We start from the raw sequence: 13,651 nt of genomic DNA, 5'->3' as shown, positions 1-13,651 counted from the left end.
TTAATTGGAGCAAGGAACCAGCTGGATCAAGGTAAAAATGGTGATTACAGCTGCCCTTCTTTGCTCGTTGCTGTGGAACATGAATGAAGCAAAGACATAAAACACCATTTTTGGCTTGAGTTGTTCAAACTTCTGAGCTATAAGTTCTTCTCATTATGAATTTTTCGCTCATTTCGGACAAGTTATTCTTATTATGAACTTTTTCACTGGGAATAATGATCTATCTCGTTCTGTGATTGATTTGACAAAAGGTTGAACAATGTTGATGTTGATCTATTTCCGTCTGTGATGAGTCGAGTAAAAGGCTGAATAAGTTCTTCAGATTATGAACTTCTGCTTCCTCTTCAGATGAGTTCTTCTCATTGTGAGCTCCTTCTGGAAATGCTGATCCTCAAAAGAGGTGTCGTTGATTCAATTTCATATATGATGAATTAAGGAAAGTTTGAACAAGTTCTTCTCATTATGAACTTCTTCTTTCTCTTCAGATGAGTTATTCTCATTGCGAACTCCTTCTAGAAATGCTAATCCTCAAAAGAGGTATCGTTGATTCAATTTCATATGTGATGAATTAAGGCAAGGTTGAACAAGTTTTTCTCATTATGAACTTCTTCTTCCTTTTCAGATGAGTTTTTCTCATTATGAACTTTCTCTGGAAATGTTGGTGCTGATCTATCTCCTTCTGTGATAAAGCCGAGCAAAAGGTTGAACAAGTTCTTCTTATTATGAACTTATTCTCCTTCTTCGGATGAGTTCTTCTCATTATGAACTCTTTTGGAAAAGTTGATGATGATCTATCTCTTTCTGTGATAGAATCAAGCAAAGGTTGAACAAGTTCTTCTCATTATGAACTTCTTCTTCAGATGAGTTCTTCTCATTATGAACTTTCTCTGGAAATGTCGGTGTTGATTTATCTCATTCTGTGATAGAGTCATGCAAAGGTTGAACCAGTTCTTCTCATTATGAACTTCTTCTTTCTCTTCAGATAAGTTCTTCTTATTATGAACTTTCTCTGGCAATGTTGATCCATGGAGTGATGAATTCGAGCAAAAGGTTAAACAAGTTCTTCTCATTATGAACTTCTTCTTCCTTCTTCAGATGAGTTCTTCTCATTATGAACTCTACCTGGCAATGCTGATCCATCGAATGATGAATTCGAGCAAAAGGTTGAACAAGTTATTCTCATTATGAACTTCTTCTTCCTCTTCAGATGAGTTTTTCTCATTATGAACTCTACCTGGCAATGGCTCTGGTGCTCTATCTCTTTCTGGAAATGGAGTCAAGCAAAAGGTTGAACAAGCTCTTCTCATTATGAACTTCTTCTTCCTCTTCAGATAAGTTCTTCCCATTATGAACTCTATATGGAAATGTTGATCCGTCGATCAAGCTAAAGTTGAACAAGTTATTCTCATTATGAACTTCTTCTTTCTCTTCAGATGAGTTCGTCTCATTATGAACTTTATCTGGAAAAGTTGACCCATCGAATGATGGATCTGAATCTTTGCTGAAATCTTTGAAATTCCTGTTAAATATTCAAATTGATAAAATGAATGAAGATGCCCCTATTTTTGCAAATGCCTAAATATGATGCATGAATGTTGATTGTATTTTTTTACTTCAAAGTGGCAAACTTGGTATTCCTTTACTTAGTCAAAATGTCATTTCAAGCTGGCATTTCTGATTTGGAAGAGCAATCTTTGTGTCTTTTTTGTTTCATGAAAGTCTCAGAAAAAATGTTTCATTTATGGAACTCTTGTCGTAGTCAGAACTATGACCTTGATGCCCCATTTTATCTTTGATAAAATCGGCTTTCTTCATATGAACTTGTGTAAAAATCCAATAAAGCTTTCATCTTTAAAAGAGAATCTATCATCTTTGAAGAATGTAGATGTAGATATGCTAAACTCAGCAGAGATTAATTAGGAGATCAGTGTCTATTTTGATTTGACTCTTGAAACACATCACAAGAAAGATTTATCCTAATTCTTTTCATGTCTCCACATCTAATCAGATCTCGAACAAGGAAACTTGGACCATATCATGTGAAGATGTTTAACAACAACCTATTGTTCAATCTTAGTTGGTTGCACTAGTTTCTTGTTGTTAAAATTTCAGCTTACATTATGTAGAAAGAAATCTTCATCATATCTCACTTTAACATTAGGTTTGAAGAAGACAGACTATATCTTGCATCAATAAATGGAAACCATATGATCACAACATTGATTCAGCACCAAAATCACTGGTTCAAACATATTCATCCAGTTATGACTTATGTATAGATGTTTCGTAAAACATTTGGCAACACATTCATCTTTTCCTGTGGCTTCTGCCCAGATGTTCATAAAATATTTGACAACACATTCATCATCTCATGTGGTTTCTTCTCAGATGCTAGTAAAACATCTGATAATACATTCATCATTTTCTGTGGCTTCTGCCCATATGTTTGTAAAACATTTGACAATACATTCATCCAGCTGTAGCTTCTGTATAAATTTATGGTCAATGCAGCTCTTTACATAGTGTTCAAAGCTTTTGTATAATGTCACAAGACCATTTGAGAACAAAACTCAGTGGGAATACAAGTGAGATGTTGGTGTGTTTCATAACCAAGAAGTTGGTCAAATTCACAAGATATGCTAGTGTCGAATTGAATAAGAGACACTGACTGATCTTGATATCATCTCGGACAAGGTCAAAATGTGATACTGATCACTCTTTCTTTTATAATGAGATGTTGTAGGAAGTAGAAACACATCAACTATAAAAGCCATGTACAGAAAGAGGTTCATGGAATTCTTTCTGCTATAGATGAAATGTACACGATAAAACCAAATAGATGAAAACTCAGTTCAACCTGGCTGGCAATGATAACCCCAGTAACAACGAAAATAAGGGTAATATATGTAAGTCGAGCCTCCTTTTTCAATGTCATCAAGTAAATAAAAACTGATGTGAAAAACAACTTTGTAACCTAAACAATATGATTAAAACTAACTGTCAGGAACCTCAAAGAAATATTTCTAATCATCACTGACACACACAAAAGACCAAATTCAAAGCTAAGATCTTGAAGAACTAAACCCTGGATTAAATGGTCTACATAGGGATCATCTTTATCCATGCAACCGCGATGTAGCTTAACAAAGAACACACTGTCATATGACACATAGTTAAGAAGATTGGGTATTTGAAACCATACTTGCTGAGTAGATATTTGTTCAACAACAGGACCCTAATGCAACTGCCTGATGAACAAAACAATTATGTATAGTCAACTCGACTGTCACTGCTTCACCATTTTCATTCTTCATACCTTTCTGTCTCATTGGAAATATTTTCTCAAGTCAATGATCTTTCCACAAGATGATATAGGCCTTCAACATGCCCCAATAATTGCTGATATGAACGTTCAAAATACGTCAACATTCCTATTTCTGTTTGAAATGGGCTTTCAGGATGCCCCAATATTTTCTTCTTATTGATGCGAGCTTTCAAAATGTCTCAACATTCTATTTCTGATTGAAATGGGCTTTCAGCATGCCCCTTTATTCTATTTCTGGTTCACTCACAATGTCTGTTTGACTTAAATATCATGATCCCTACGAGGTCCAATTTTGACAATGCACTGTTGCGGGTACTTATAGCTTTATTCGTGTCCCAAATCTATTTATCTTGAATACTGTCATTCTGGTGTCACTGAATAGCAATTGTTAAGTAACTTGAGGAATTCTCTTCATGTTGTCACAAACTTAATAAGTAATCAATCATTTTGACGGAAATGTCTGAGATATGTGCCTCTTTTGAATGAGGTGCCCATTTTTTGGATCTGGAGGGATCTAGTCGGACAGAGTGGTACAAATTGCTTGGTAATTCATTCCAGACCGACACAATGAACCTTGTTTTCAGTGAAGGCTATTTATGGAATATACTTTTCTGTGGGAGAGAAAACAATTTATGTGAACAATAATCTATTTTGATGCAATAGCAAGACTACATATACAGTGGTACAGGCTCTTGAAAAGTCCACACCCATGCAATATGTTGATTCTGATAACTACTCATCTGATTATGAAACGATCTTTCAGGATGATTTCACAGATATTGATAATTCTTCTGATACCGACGAAATCCTGAATTCTGATTCTGATGAGGATAATAAATTGTTATACTTGACGAAAATGGGGTACTCAGAGGCTGAGGCTTCAATAGCCATGAAGAATTTTATATGTGCTGCTCAAATGGCTAAGGCTGCTGACGCACTTCTTCTGGTAGAAGATAGGAAGCCATTATGCAATGATCCCAATTACAAGAAAATACGAAACTCGGGCTATGATATTTGGAAAAGGAAGAAGTAGATGAAGCTTGAAAAGAAGTTTCTTAATAAAGACGATCATGCAGTTCATCTGCCAAATCCAATGATTGGTTTTGGGGTTCCTACTGAAACAGATCAGATAACTCAAAGAACACTTCCAGAAGATGCTATTGGGGGCCTCCTTTTTTCTACTACGAGAACGTGGTACTTGCTCCAGTTGGTGTTTAGACCGAAATGTCATGGTACTTATATGATGTAGAGCTAGAATTTGTAGATTCGAAATATTTTTGTGCTGCTGCACGAAAAATGGCTATAATCATAATCTGCCAATTAAGAACAGATTTCCTCTTATTCAGCTTCCTGCACGCACCATACATTATGCTTTTCCATTGAAAAAAATGGTGGCCTTCCTGGGATCCAAGAACAAAATTGAATGTTTACAAACATGTACAAGAAGTGCCAAATTGACAGAAATGATCCGTAAGGCTTTTGAAGCTTATGATGATGAGCCACCTTTGAGTGTCCAGAAGTATGTTATTGATGAGTGCCGAAAATGGAATCTAGTATGGGTTGGAATGAATAAAGTTATTCCACTTGAACCTGATGAGGTGGAAATACTTCTAGGTTTCCCTAAAAAACATACACGAGGAGAAGGACCTGCTAGATACATGTTCCCCGGTGGTATCAATGCCATGTCTCTTTTCTCTGGGATCAGTGATGCAGAGGTTTCCTTCTACTGTCTTGGCATACCTTTGAAAACAGATGCACAAGAATTGAATGGTGATCGGTTTAAGCAATTAATGAGTAGATTTGGTGAATTCGACATTGTTGTTAGTGGCATCCCGTGTAACAACCTTACTGGAAGAAATAAACATCATCTAAATGGAGTCGAGGATTTTTGTTTTCAAGAATGTGAAAGGCTTCATAATTCTGGCCTTGTTATTCTTTTTCTATAATAGAGGTGGAATAGACAATCATTTGTTTTAAGGGCCTTCCTTATTTGAGACTGTCCTGTTTGAAAATGTTTTTTTTCTCATTTCTTTATCAAAAAATGAAAGAATTTTGTAAAGTATTGCCCCTTACAGGTTCACAATAGAATCAAATCATACACATGAGTTTAATGAATATCAAATAAATCAACTACACTTTTAAATCAAAAAATCATAGTCCTATGGCAATTGTCAAAATTATTGACTGATTTAAGGTGTAGTTTGATTCTGGTAAAGTAAGGTCTCTCAGGTTGGTCCAAGATATATGTATCTTTGAACTTTCACTAACTTGAAGAAATAATTGTTATGCTCATCTCCTAGAGATATTCTTGATTCCAGAATCTCAGGAACGTCATTGGGATGTGTGGTGCTTCATCAAGAGCTTAAGATCGTCTCTTATGTCGTTGTTGCACCATTCAATATTCAAGCCACATTTTCAGGTTTTCGACTCGAATCCTCTTTTGGTTTCAAGATGTTATTTAAAAATTTTACGTCTTGAACCCCCTTTTATCATTTTTCATATCATGCATTTAAAGATTTTTAAAAAACCAATTTTTGCAAATAAAAATCAATCCTGAGAAGCGGAATGAAATATGAAGATAGTCTCTTTCACATAGAAATCCATGTATGATTAAAATGGACTTTTCAGGTACGTAACGTAGGCCAGCGCTTATGGTTACGAAAGAAAGGGATAAAAAGGCCCAAACAAGTGTTTAAGGGTAATTAAACTAAGGATCAATTCATTATGATGCCTTCAATCTTGCATTGCTTGACTTGGATATGCTTTGCTACTCGACTTTCATCATTTCTTTTTATGGATCCCTCAAGACTGCTAATTTTTGAGTTCATTTCCATATTCTCACATCTTCATCATTTCTTGCTCTTTTTGTTGAATATGAATCTTTGAACTAATTGCACTGAATCAACCTTGTAGCTTGAGGCTCAATGAGTCACCCATCTTGATTCAATTTTTTCCTTTTTTCCTTTTTTTTATGAATGAGTATAGGACTTAAATTGCTTTGAGTACCACATTTTCCTATTGCATTTTGGAAATTATTTCGTTATTCTTGAATGGATTGATCTTCAAGCACTTTGTATTTGATCTACCTTGTGGTATCTTGATATTTCTCACTTTATGACTTACTTCTGTAGCGAAATCTGGATTGATGATCTTCACTCATGCGAGCAGATATCCTTCACTTTGTCCCCCTTAGTATGGAGGGTGATCCTTGGTTAGGGTTGAATCAGAAGAAAAATATTATAGGCACAAAAGGGGACAACAAGGGATACATATATATACATATATTTGAAAGGATAAATGAAACAATGTCGTTCGTCATCTCATACATAGAAGCCTTTATAAAAAGAGGTATCCCCAGGAGGATGAATATTCAAGATTAATCTTTATTTACATGAAAACAATGTAATTAATGCATGATATATTTATCCATGATGCCTCATCTCGTCTTTTCTTGCAGGAAGATTCACGGATAATTTGAAAGTTTGGTTCTTTTGAGGACTTTTGGTTTATGATGGTTTTGTATTTGGAAGGACAAATGTGTGACTTTTGAAGTCATATATATGGTTGAATGTTATAAACCAATCAACTCTACCCAAGAAGGTAAACATCTGGATTTGGTGTCTCAAAAATAGGTAGAGACATGACTTCAGAGTCTCAGATAAATGTATAGTCAAGATTTGGTTTTAGTAAGGGTCAAGTAATTGGCATTGGATGGAATATGGAATGTATAATTTTGCCACTTGCCAAAGATCTATAATTCTTGAAAAAGAATGTTTAATCTACTTGATACTAAAAAATTTCAAAATTAAAATTTAATTCCTTGCTCATAATCATAAAAGCAACAAAAATTTATTTATCAAAACAAGGCATAGAAAGAAACAAAAAACATGTTCAAACAAGATGTTGAAAATAGAAATGTACTACAGTGGTAGATAACAACTTCAACTTGTTTATTTTATCTTGCTCTATCATTCCTCGAATGTTGGGTATGTACTTGGCCCAGGATTTTCATCCTTATTTTCCCCCCATTTCTTGATCATTTCTTGTGTCAAGACTCCCTTGTCAACGAGCATCTCTATTTCTTTTAACAGTGACCAACAATTCCCTGTTGAATGCCCATATACTCCCAAGTGAAAATTACAAAAGCTATTTTGATCATAATAATGGGCATAAGGCTTTGGTGACACTTTCACCAATCTTGGTATAATATATTGACCTTTAACCAAATGAGGTTACAGATCTGAGATAGATTCTTGAAACACCTTCAGAGTTTTTCTCGCTCGAGAGATTTTCACTTTCCTTGATCGTTCTGAATGACTAAATGGTCTCCTGTGGTCGAGGGGGTTCTGTTGGACCGGGTCATTTGTTCTCATTGCATCAGATATACCACTAGCATTCATCATCCCACCCAAATCTGTTATAACAGAATCTTCTAAGAATTTCTTTCCATGGATCATATCATTCATCATGTCCATTAACGTACTAATTTGTTCTTTTGAATTAGCCTGAAACTTTTTTGCATGATCAATCATTTTTTATTGAGTCTTGATAAGTTGCTCTTGTAGTTTCTCGATTCTACCAACCCTTGTTAAAATTTCATTCATGGCTCTTATTATTCTTTAGAAAGACCATGTTAGCTCCAATTTGGATTTCAGAAATTCTATCATGGAATCCTCCACGAATTATTCCCATATTTTCATGATTAAATGTATGTAAAATAGTTTGAAATAAAATATAATTATGCAAAGATACAAATGTAAAAATGAAAATGTAAATACAAACGTAAAAATGCAAAGATGCGAATGCAAATTGTGCAATGTAAAAGTAAACATAAAAGTACGAATGCAAAATGAAAATGCATGTATGAAAAAGGTGTTACTCAAGAGTGATCATATTAAAACAGATTTCATTGAACACAAAAGTTTCAGTGCATCAAACAAAACTTTTACATGTAGGGGACAGCTTTTGGTCCTAACTTCAATAAAACTTTACGTATAGGGGATGACTTTCTCTCATAACTTCTCTAAAGCCAAATTAGTTTCCATTCATGCTCAATAGTTGAGTTATCAGTCTGCTTCAATTTCTTGTAAAGTCAATTAAGTCTATCAGCTTATGGGCCATATTGCTTGTCTGGACTGCAACTTCTTCCATGTCATTCTCTTTTTCCTTCATCTTCTGTGTCAACCTTCGGAGTTGTAAGCAATGTTGCTCATTCTCCCTTGTAAGAGAACCTTTGTGTTCAAGAAGTTCTTGGACAAGATCTTCATATACGTTGTTCTTTTTCAGTTTGATGACCCTTGTTATCCACTGTTCTGGGGTATTTCCTATGCAAGCATTTTGAAAGGCTTGACTGATCTTTTGGAAATCTTCATGCATGGTTTTCATTTCTGTGCTCAATTTCTTGTTTTGATCCTTCAAATAACATGCTTGATCTTCATAAAAACCTCCTTTATTCTGAATGCCCGACTGATACTCTTACCATATAATGTTTTTGGTATCAATCTAACAGTATCTTTGTGGAATACTTTTGGTATTAATATAACAGTATCTTTGTGTGCATAGCTCGCTTCTATCCTCGGAGTTTCCTCAGGATGTCTTTCCTTGGCTGCGTCATATTTTGTTTGATCATAAAACTTTTTGTCCATTTATGAAAAACTTTTCAATTTGATGAACAGTCTTTCAAGTCAACACCTTTTAGTTATGCCATGATCAAACAATTCAAACAAAAGAAATCAATATGTATATAAAAAATGAGAAAGGAAAAAATAAATTGGTTAGTACCAATTAAGAAAAGATTCTATATATAATATATAAATCTTAACCTCATGCTTTCTAGTTCCATGCTTTGTTTGAAAAAATTAACCTAACCGCATGATTACTAGTTTGCATGCATTTAAAAAATGAAATCAAATAAATTAAAAGCTAGAGCTTATTTCTCTTTTGTGTACACCTATGGACAGAGTTTCAGTATTGTCTTAGATCAGGAGAATTTCTATGGTTTATTATATGCAGGTTTCAATTCTAGAAGTAAAGGTACTCGAACTGTCCTTGTTGGTGCCCCATTGGGCTGTCAAACCCTCAATCCTAATCCACCACAGACTTAAGCGGATGGGGTTCAATTCGAGGGGACACATTTCTCTATGCCTGACACGGAGAATAAATTCTCACGAAGACATAGAGCATATGAACCCCGGAAGTTACTTGCTAGGTCTGACACAGAGAATAAATTCTCACGAAGACGTCGCTTTCACTCCCACTTAAAAGGGACAAGCTTGATTATAAAGCTTATGTTATGCAAATGCAAGTGTTGTGTGTGAGGAGAAATTTTCATACATAAATTAATATCTAAAAATAAAATTAAATATACAATAGTATAAAATAAATTGAAAGAAAAAAATCATAAATTAAATAAAATTGGATTCTCAATTTCTAACTATAGAGACAATATATAATCGACTTAGGTTTGACCGGTCCCCAGCGAAGTCGCCAAGCTGTCGTAACCAGTTTTCGCCCGGGCACGAAATTTTACTCGGCGGGAAAAGTGATGTGGATAAATAAATGGTTTTTTAAGGAAATGTTTGAAGTCGCCGTCGACCTTTTGGGTTAGGTAGGTCGAATGCCTAAAAATCATATTTTAACATAGTTTTTAAGAAAATACCATTTTAAAAGAGAAACTAGTCTGCGTTTAACCAAAAATTCGTTCTTTTTAATAATAAAAAGAGATTTGTGGTCGATTACGTTTGGGGAAGGATTAGCACCCTACAACACCCAAAATTGGTCTTTGTCGATTATAAATTGTCTCTAATAATAGAATTTAAGAATTCGAATATAAATTTAATTTATGATCTTTTCATATTCAATTGGATAATAAAGAAAAATATTAAAATAATTTTTATAAATTATAAATAAAGTATTATTTATTTAAAAATATTAGAAAATAACATCTAGTTGCTTTAAGACTGTCTTTTCTTTAATATTAATAAATAAATTAATAAGAATATAATAATTTTCCTAAAAATAATGAAGTAAATATATATTTTTATAAGCAGAATATTTATTTATTTTTAAAGTACCAGAATAGGACGTCAAGGTACTTTAAGACCGTCTTTTCTTAATATTTAAAAATAAATAAATATTATCATTTAATTCATTTGTGAAATTAATTAAATAATACTTATTAATCTTTCATATATATATATATATATACATACATACATATATTAATATGACTAAAATAAACTAAACATAAAATAAAGCGAAATAGTTAAAGAACTAGAATTAAAGTATTGAAAAATGTAAAGAAAAAATAGAAAATTAAAGTAATGAAATTAAATAAATAAAAATAAATCGCATAAATTAAAATATAAAATAAAGAACTAAAATAAAAGATATTGAATATAATGCCCAAAAATAAAATAGCTCAAAAGATTAAAAGATAGAATTAAAATTACTAAAATATAATAAAATAAAACATAGAGATCAAAATGAAAGAAAATAAAATATAGCAACTAATTTCGAAATAAAAAAATCAGGAACTAAAGTGTAAATATGTATCTAAATTATATGGATTATTTAGGGATTTTTCCTATTTTAAGTGACTATAATATAAAGATAAGGTAAAAGTTTAGTGGGCTATATGTAATTTGACCTTGGGTCAGTGACTAGGATGTCAATAGATGCTTAAATTTTGAGGGCCTAAGGATATTTAACCCCTAAATTAGTGACTAAAACGAAAAAAAAACTGAAATTGTGGGTACCATTAGGTGGTTAATCCATAAAATATGTGAACAAAGCAAGAAGCTCCCAGAAACTGGGGACCTAACGCATGGTTTACCCAAAAGTTTTATAAACTTAAAACTCATCTTCTTCTTCCTTATCTCACACGCAGAACACCCAAAGCTTCAAACTCTTCTCTTTTTTATTTATTTATTTATTTATTTATTTATTTATTTAACATGCTGTTTGATTTAAAAATATATATATAATAATAAGTAAAGCTGAAAAATACAAGAAAAAAATGAATCAACCTTGGTTGTGTTTTTATTTCCAATCCTTTGTATATATTGCTGCTCGATCGGGGATATATGAAGAGATGAGTTATTCTCTTGTTTTGTTAGGTTTTTATAACCCATATTACATGCTTAAAACAAAAATAATGATTGTTGTTTGTTTGGTGGTGAGCTATAGCCGGGACGTGGAGGGACAGCTGGTGGAATGTGAAGCTGTTGTAGGTGCTAATTAGAGCAGGGAACCAGCTGGATCAAGGTAAAAATGGTGATTACACATGATACCTCTCAACTTGATTGTCACCATTTCGTTTGTTTTTGAAGACTCATTTGTTACCAATTGGATTCATTCCTTGTGGTAGTGGCACAAGGCCCATGTATTATTTTTATGAAGGGCTTCGATTTCTTCTTGCATCGCCATCATCCATAGTGAAGCATCTGAGTTGTTTATTGCCTCTTGGAATGTTGATGGCTCACCGTCCTCTGTTAAAAGGCAGTATGCAATATTTCCTTCTTTAACATAATCTGAGTGCCAATTGGGACGTCTTCTCACATAATCTTATTGACGAGTTGTTGGAGCTTCAGAACTCTCTGGTTCTTGTTCATCATGCGCTGGTTCTGCTTTAGAAGACTCTCCTTGTTCAAACTCATTTTCCACATGTAGTCTCTGACTTTTCAGTGCTACCATCTTCTTCTTTTATTTTTAATTTATCTTCTACAAAGATAACATCCTTGTTGATGATCACTTTGCGGGCAGTGAGATCCCACAAGCGATACCCCTTTACACCATCAATACAGTTTAGTGAGATGATCACATATCATTCTAGCTATCGTCTTCTCCTCGATGTTTGACAATACTTCATCTGCTAATGCTAGATGAAAGTTTGTCATATCATTCCCGTCCATTTCGATCCATTTGTTTTCATCTTTAAAATCTATCGGTCTTTCACTGATAGTTGTTAGATAACCGTCTTTCCTCAGGATGGTCTTCATCTTCAATTTCCACAATGAGAAATTTCTCCCATTGAACTTTTCAATATCAAATTTTGTTGACATAGCTTCTATTACGGATAGCTCCCACTATTTCACTATCGTGAATAGTTCTCTAGAACCTACAAAGAATGTGTAATACATTCTTACTTTCTTATGTTGGAGGATCCATCTTATGGTGGCAACCATAAATATAATAAGTAGATATTACACACTTTAATCTGGCTCTGATACCAATTATTGCGGAAGACGGCTATCGGATAGAGCAAAATCGTAACTGATAATTTGAGAAAATAAAAATGAAGGTAAAAAAGACACAAATTTTACGTGAAATACCCCTAAATAATATAGGATAAAAACCACGTGCAAAGGTAGAAGAATTTCAATATGAGAAAATATGAATTACAACTTCTCTCGATCTAACAAGGAGAAAACAATGACAATTCTCTCTTGATAAAAAGGAGAAAACAACTCTCAAGAAATCTCTCTAATTTCTCTAGTATTGGGAGAAAGCTAGAATGATTTGGGATGATTTTGAAGCTAAATGGGTTAGAGTATTTATAGTTGAAGCTTAAGGACTAATATTGTAAATATCCTAAAGTATATGGACTAAATTTGGTAATGTGATTGAGAATATTGGGATGCCATTAGAAATAAGATAGAATCATTAAAAATGTTTTATAGTCGAAGTTTAAGGATTAATCTTATAAATATCCTAAAGTATATGGACTAAATTTGATAATTATCCCATTTTATTTTTCAAAAAAATTGCTGCTTAACTTGGATCAATTTTAGCCGCTCATGTTGATTCAGCCGCCCATGTTGCCTTGAATTTTCAACATAACTATATCAAATTACTGAATTCTTTTATTAGAAATTGACGATGTTATAAATTTAAACTTACTAATATTATTTTGAAAATCAAAAGATTAAACTATATTCAATTGAAATATCAAAATTTAACACGATAAAGGCTAAAATTAAACCCAAAGATAAGTTTCATAATAATATACTATCACAAATGTTTGTTGCCAACAACTATAATTGACCATTCAAAACCCAAACCGGGCCTTGCGATAACTGATAGGCAAGTCTATGTTCCAATCTCAAAGGCTCTACAAACTCTCACTTCGGTTTAAGCAGTGAAGCCAGTACTGTTTAAATCCTTTGAAGTTTGAACCCAAAATTTTAGACACTTCCAAGGCCACTTAATGAATGGCGCGAGAAATTAAGTTATTTAATGATAAATTTACGCTCAATCACGGTTTAGTTTGAAATATTTTAATTATTTTACTTTTATAAAATTAGTAAGTTCAAATTAATAACATCA

The sequence above is a fragment of the Hibiscus syriacus genome, unplaced genomic scaffold (assembly GCF_006381635.1).
Source record: "Hibiscus syriacus cultivar Baekdansim isolate YM2019G1 unplaced genomic scaffold, ASM638163v2 tig00110321_pilon, whole genome shotgun sequence".
NCBI classification, from domain to species: domain Eukaryota; kingdom Viridiplantae; phylum Streptophyta; class Magnoliopsida; order Malvales; family Malvaceae; genus Hibiscus; species Hibiscus syriacus.
The sequence above is the reverse complement of the archived record's forward strand: the minus strand, read 5'-3'. Positions refer to the sequence as shown.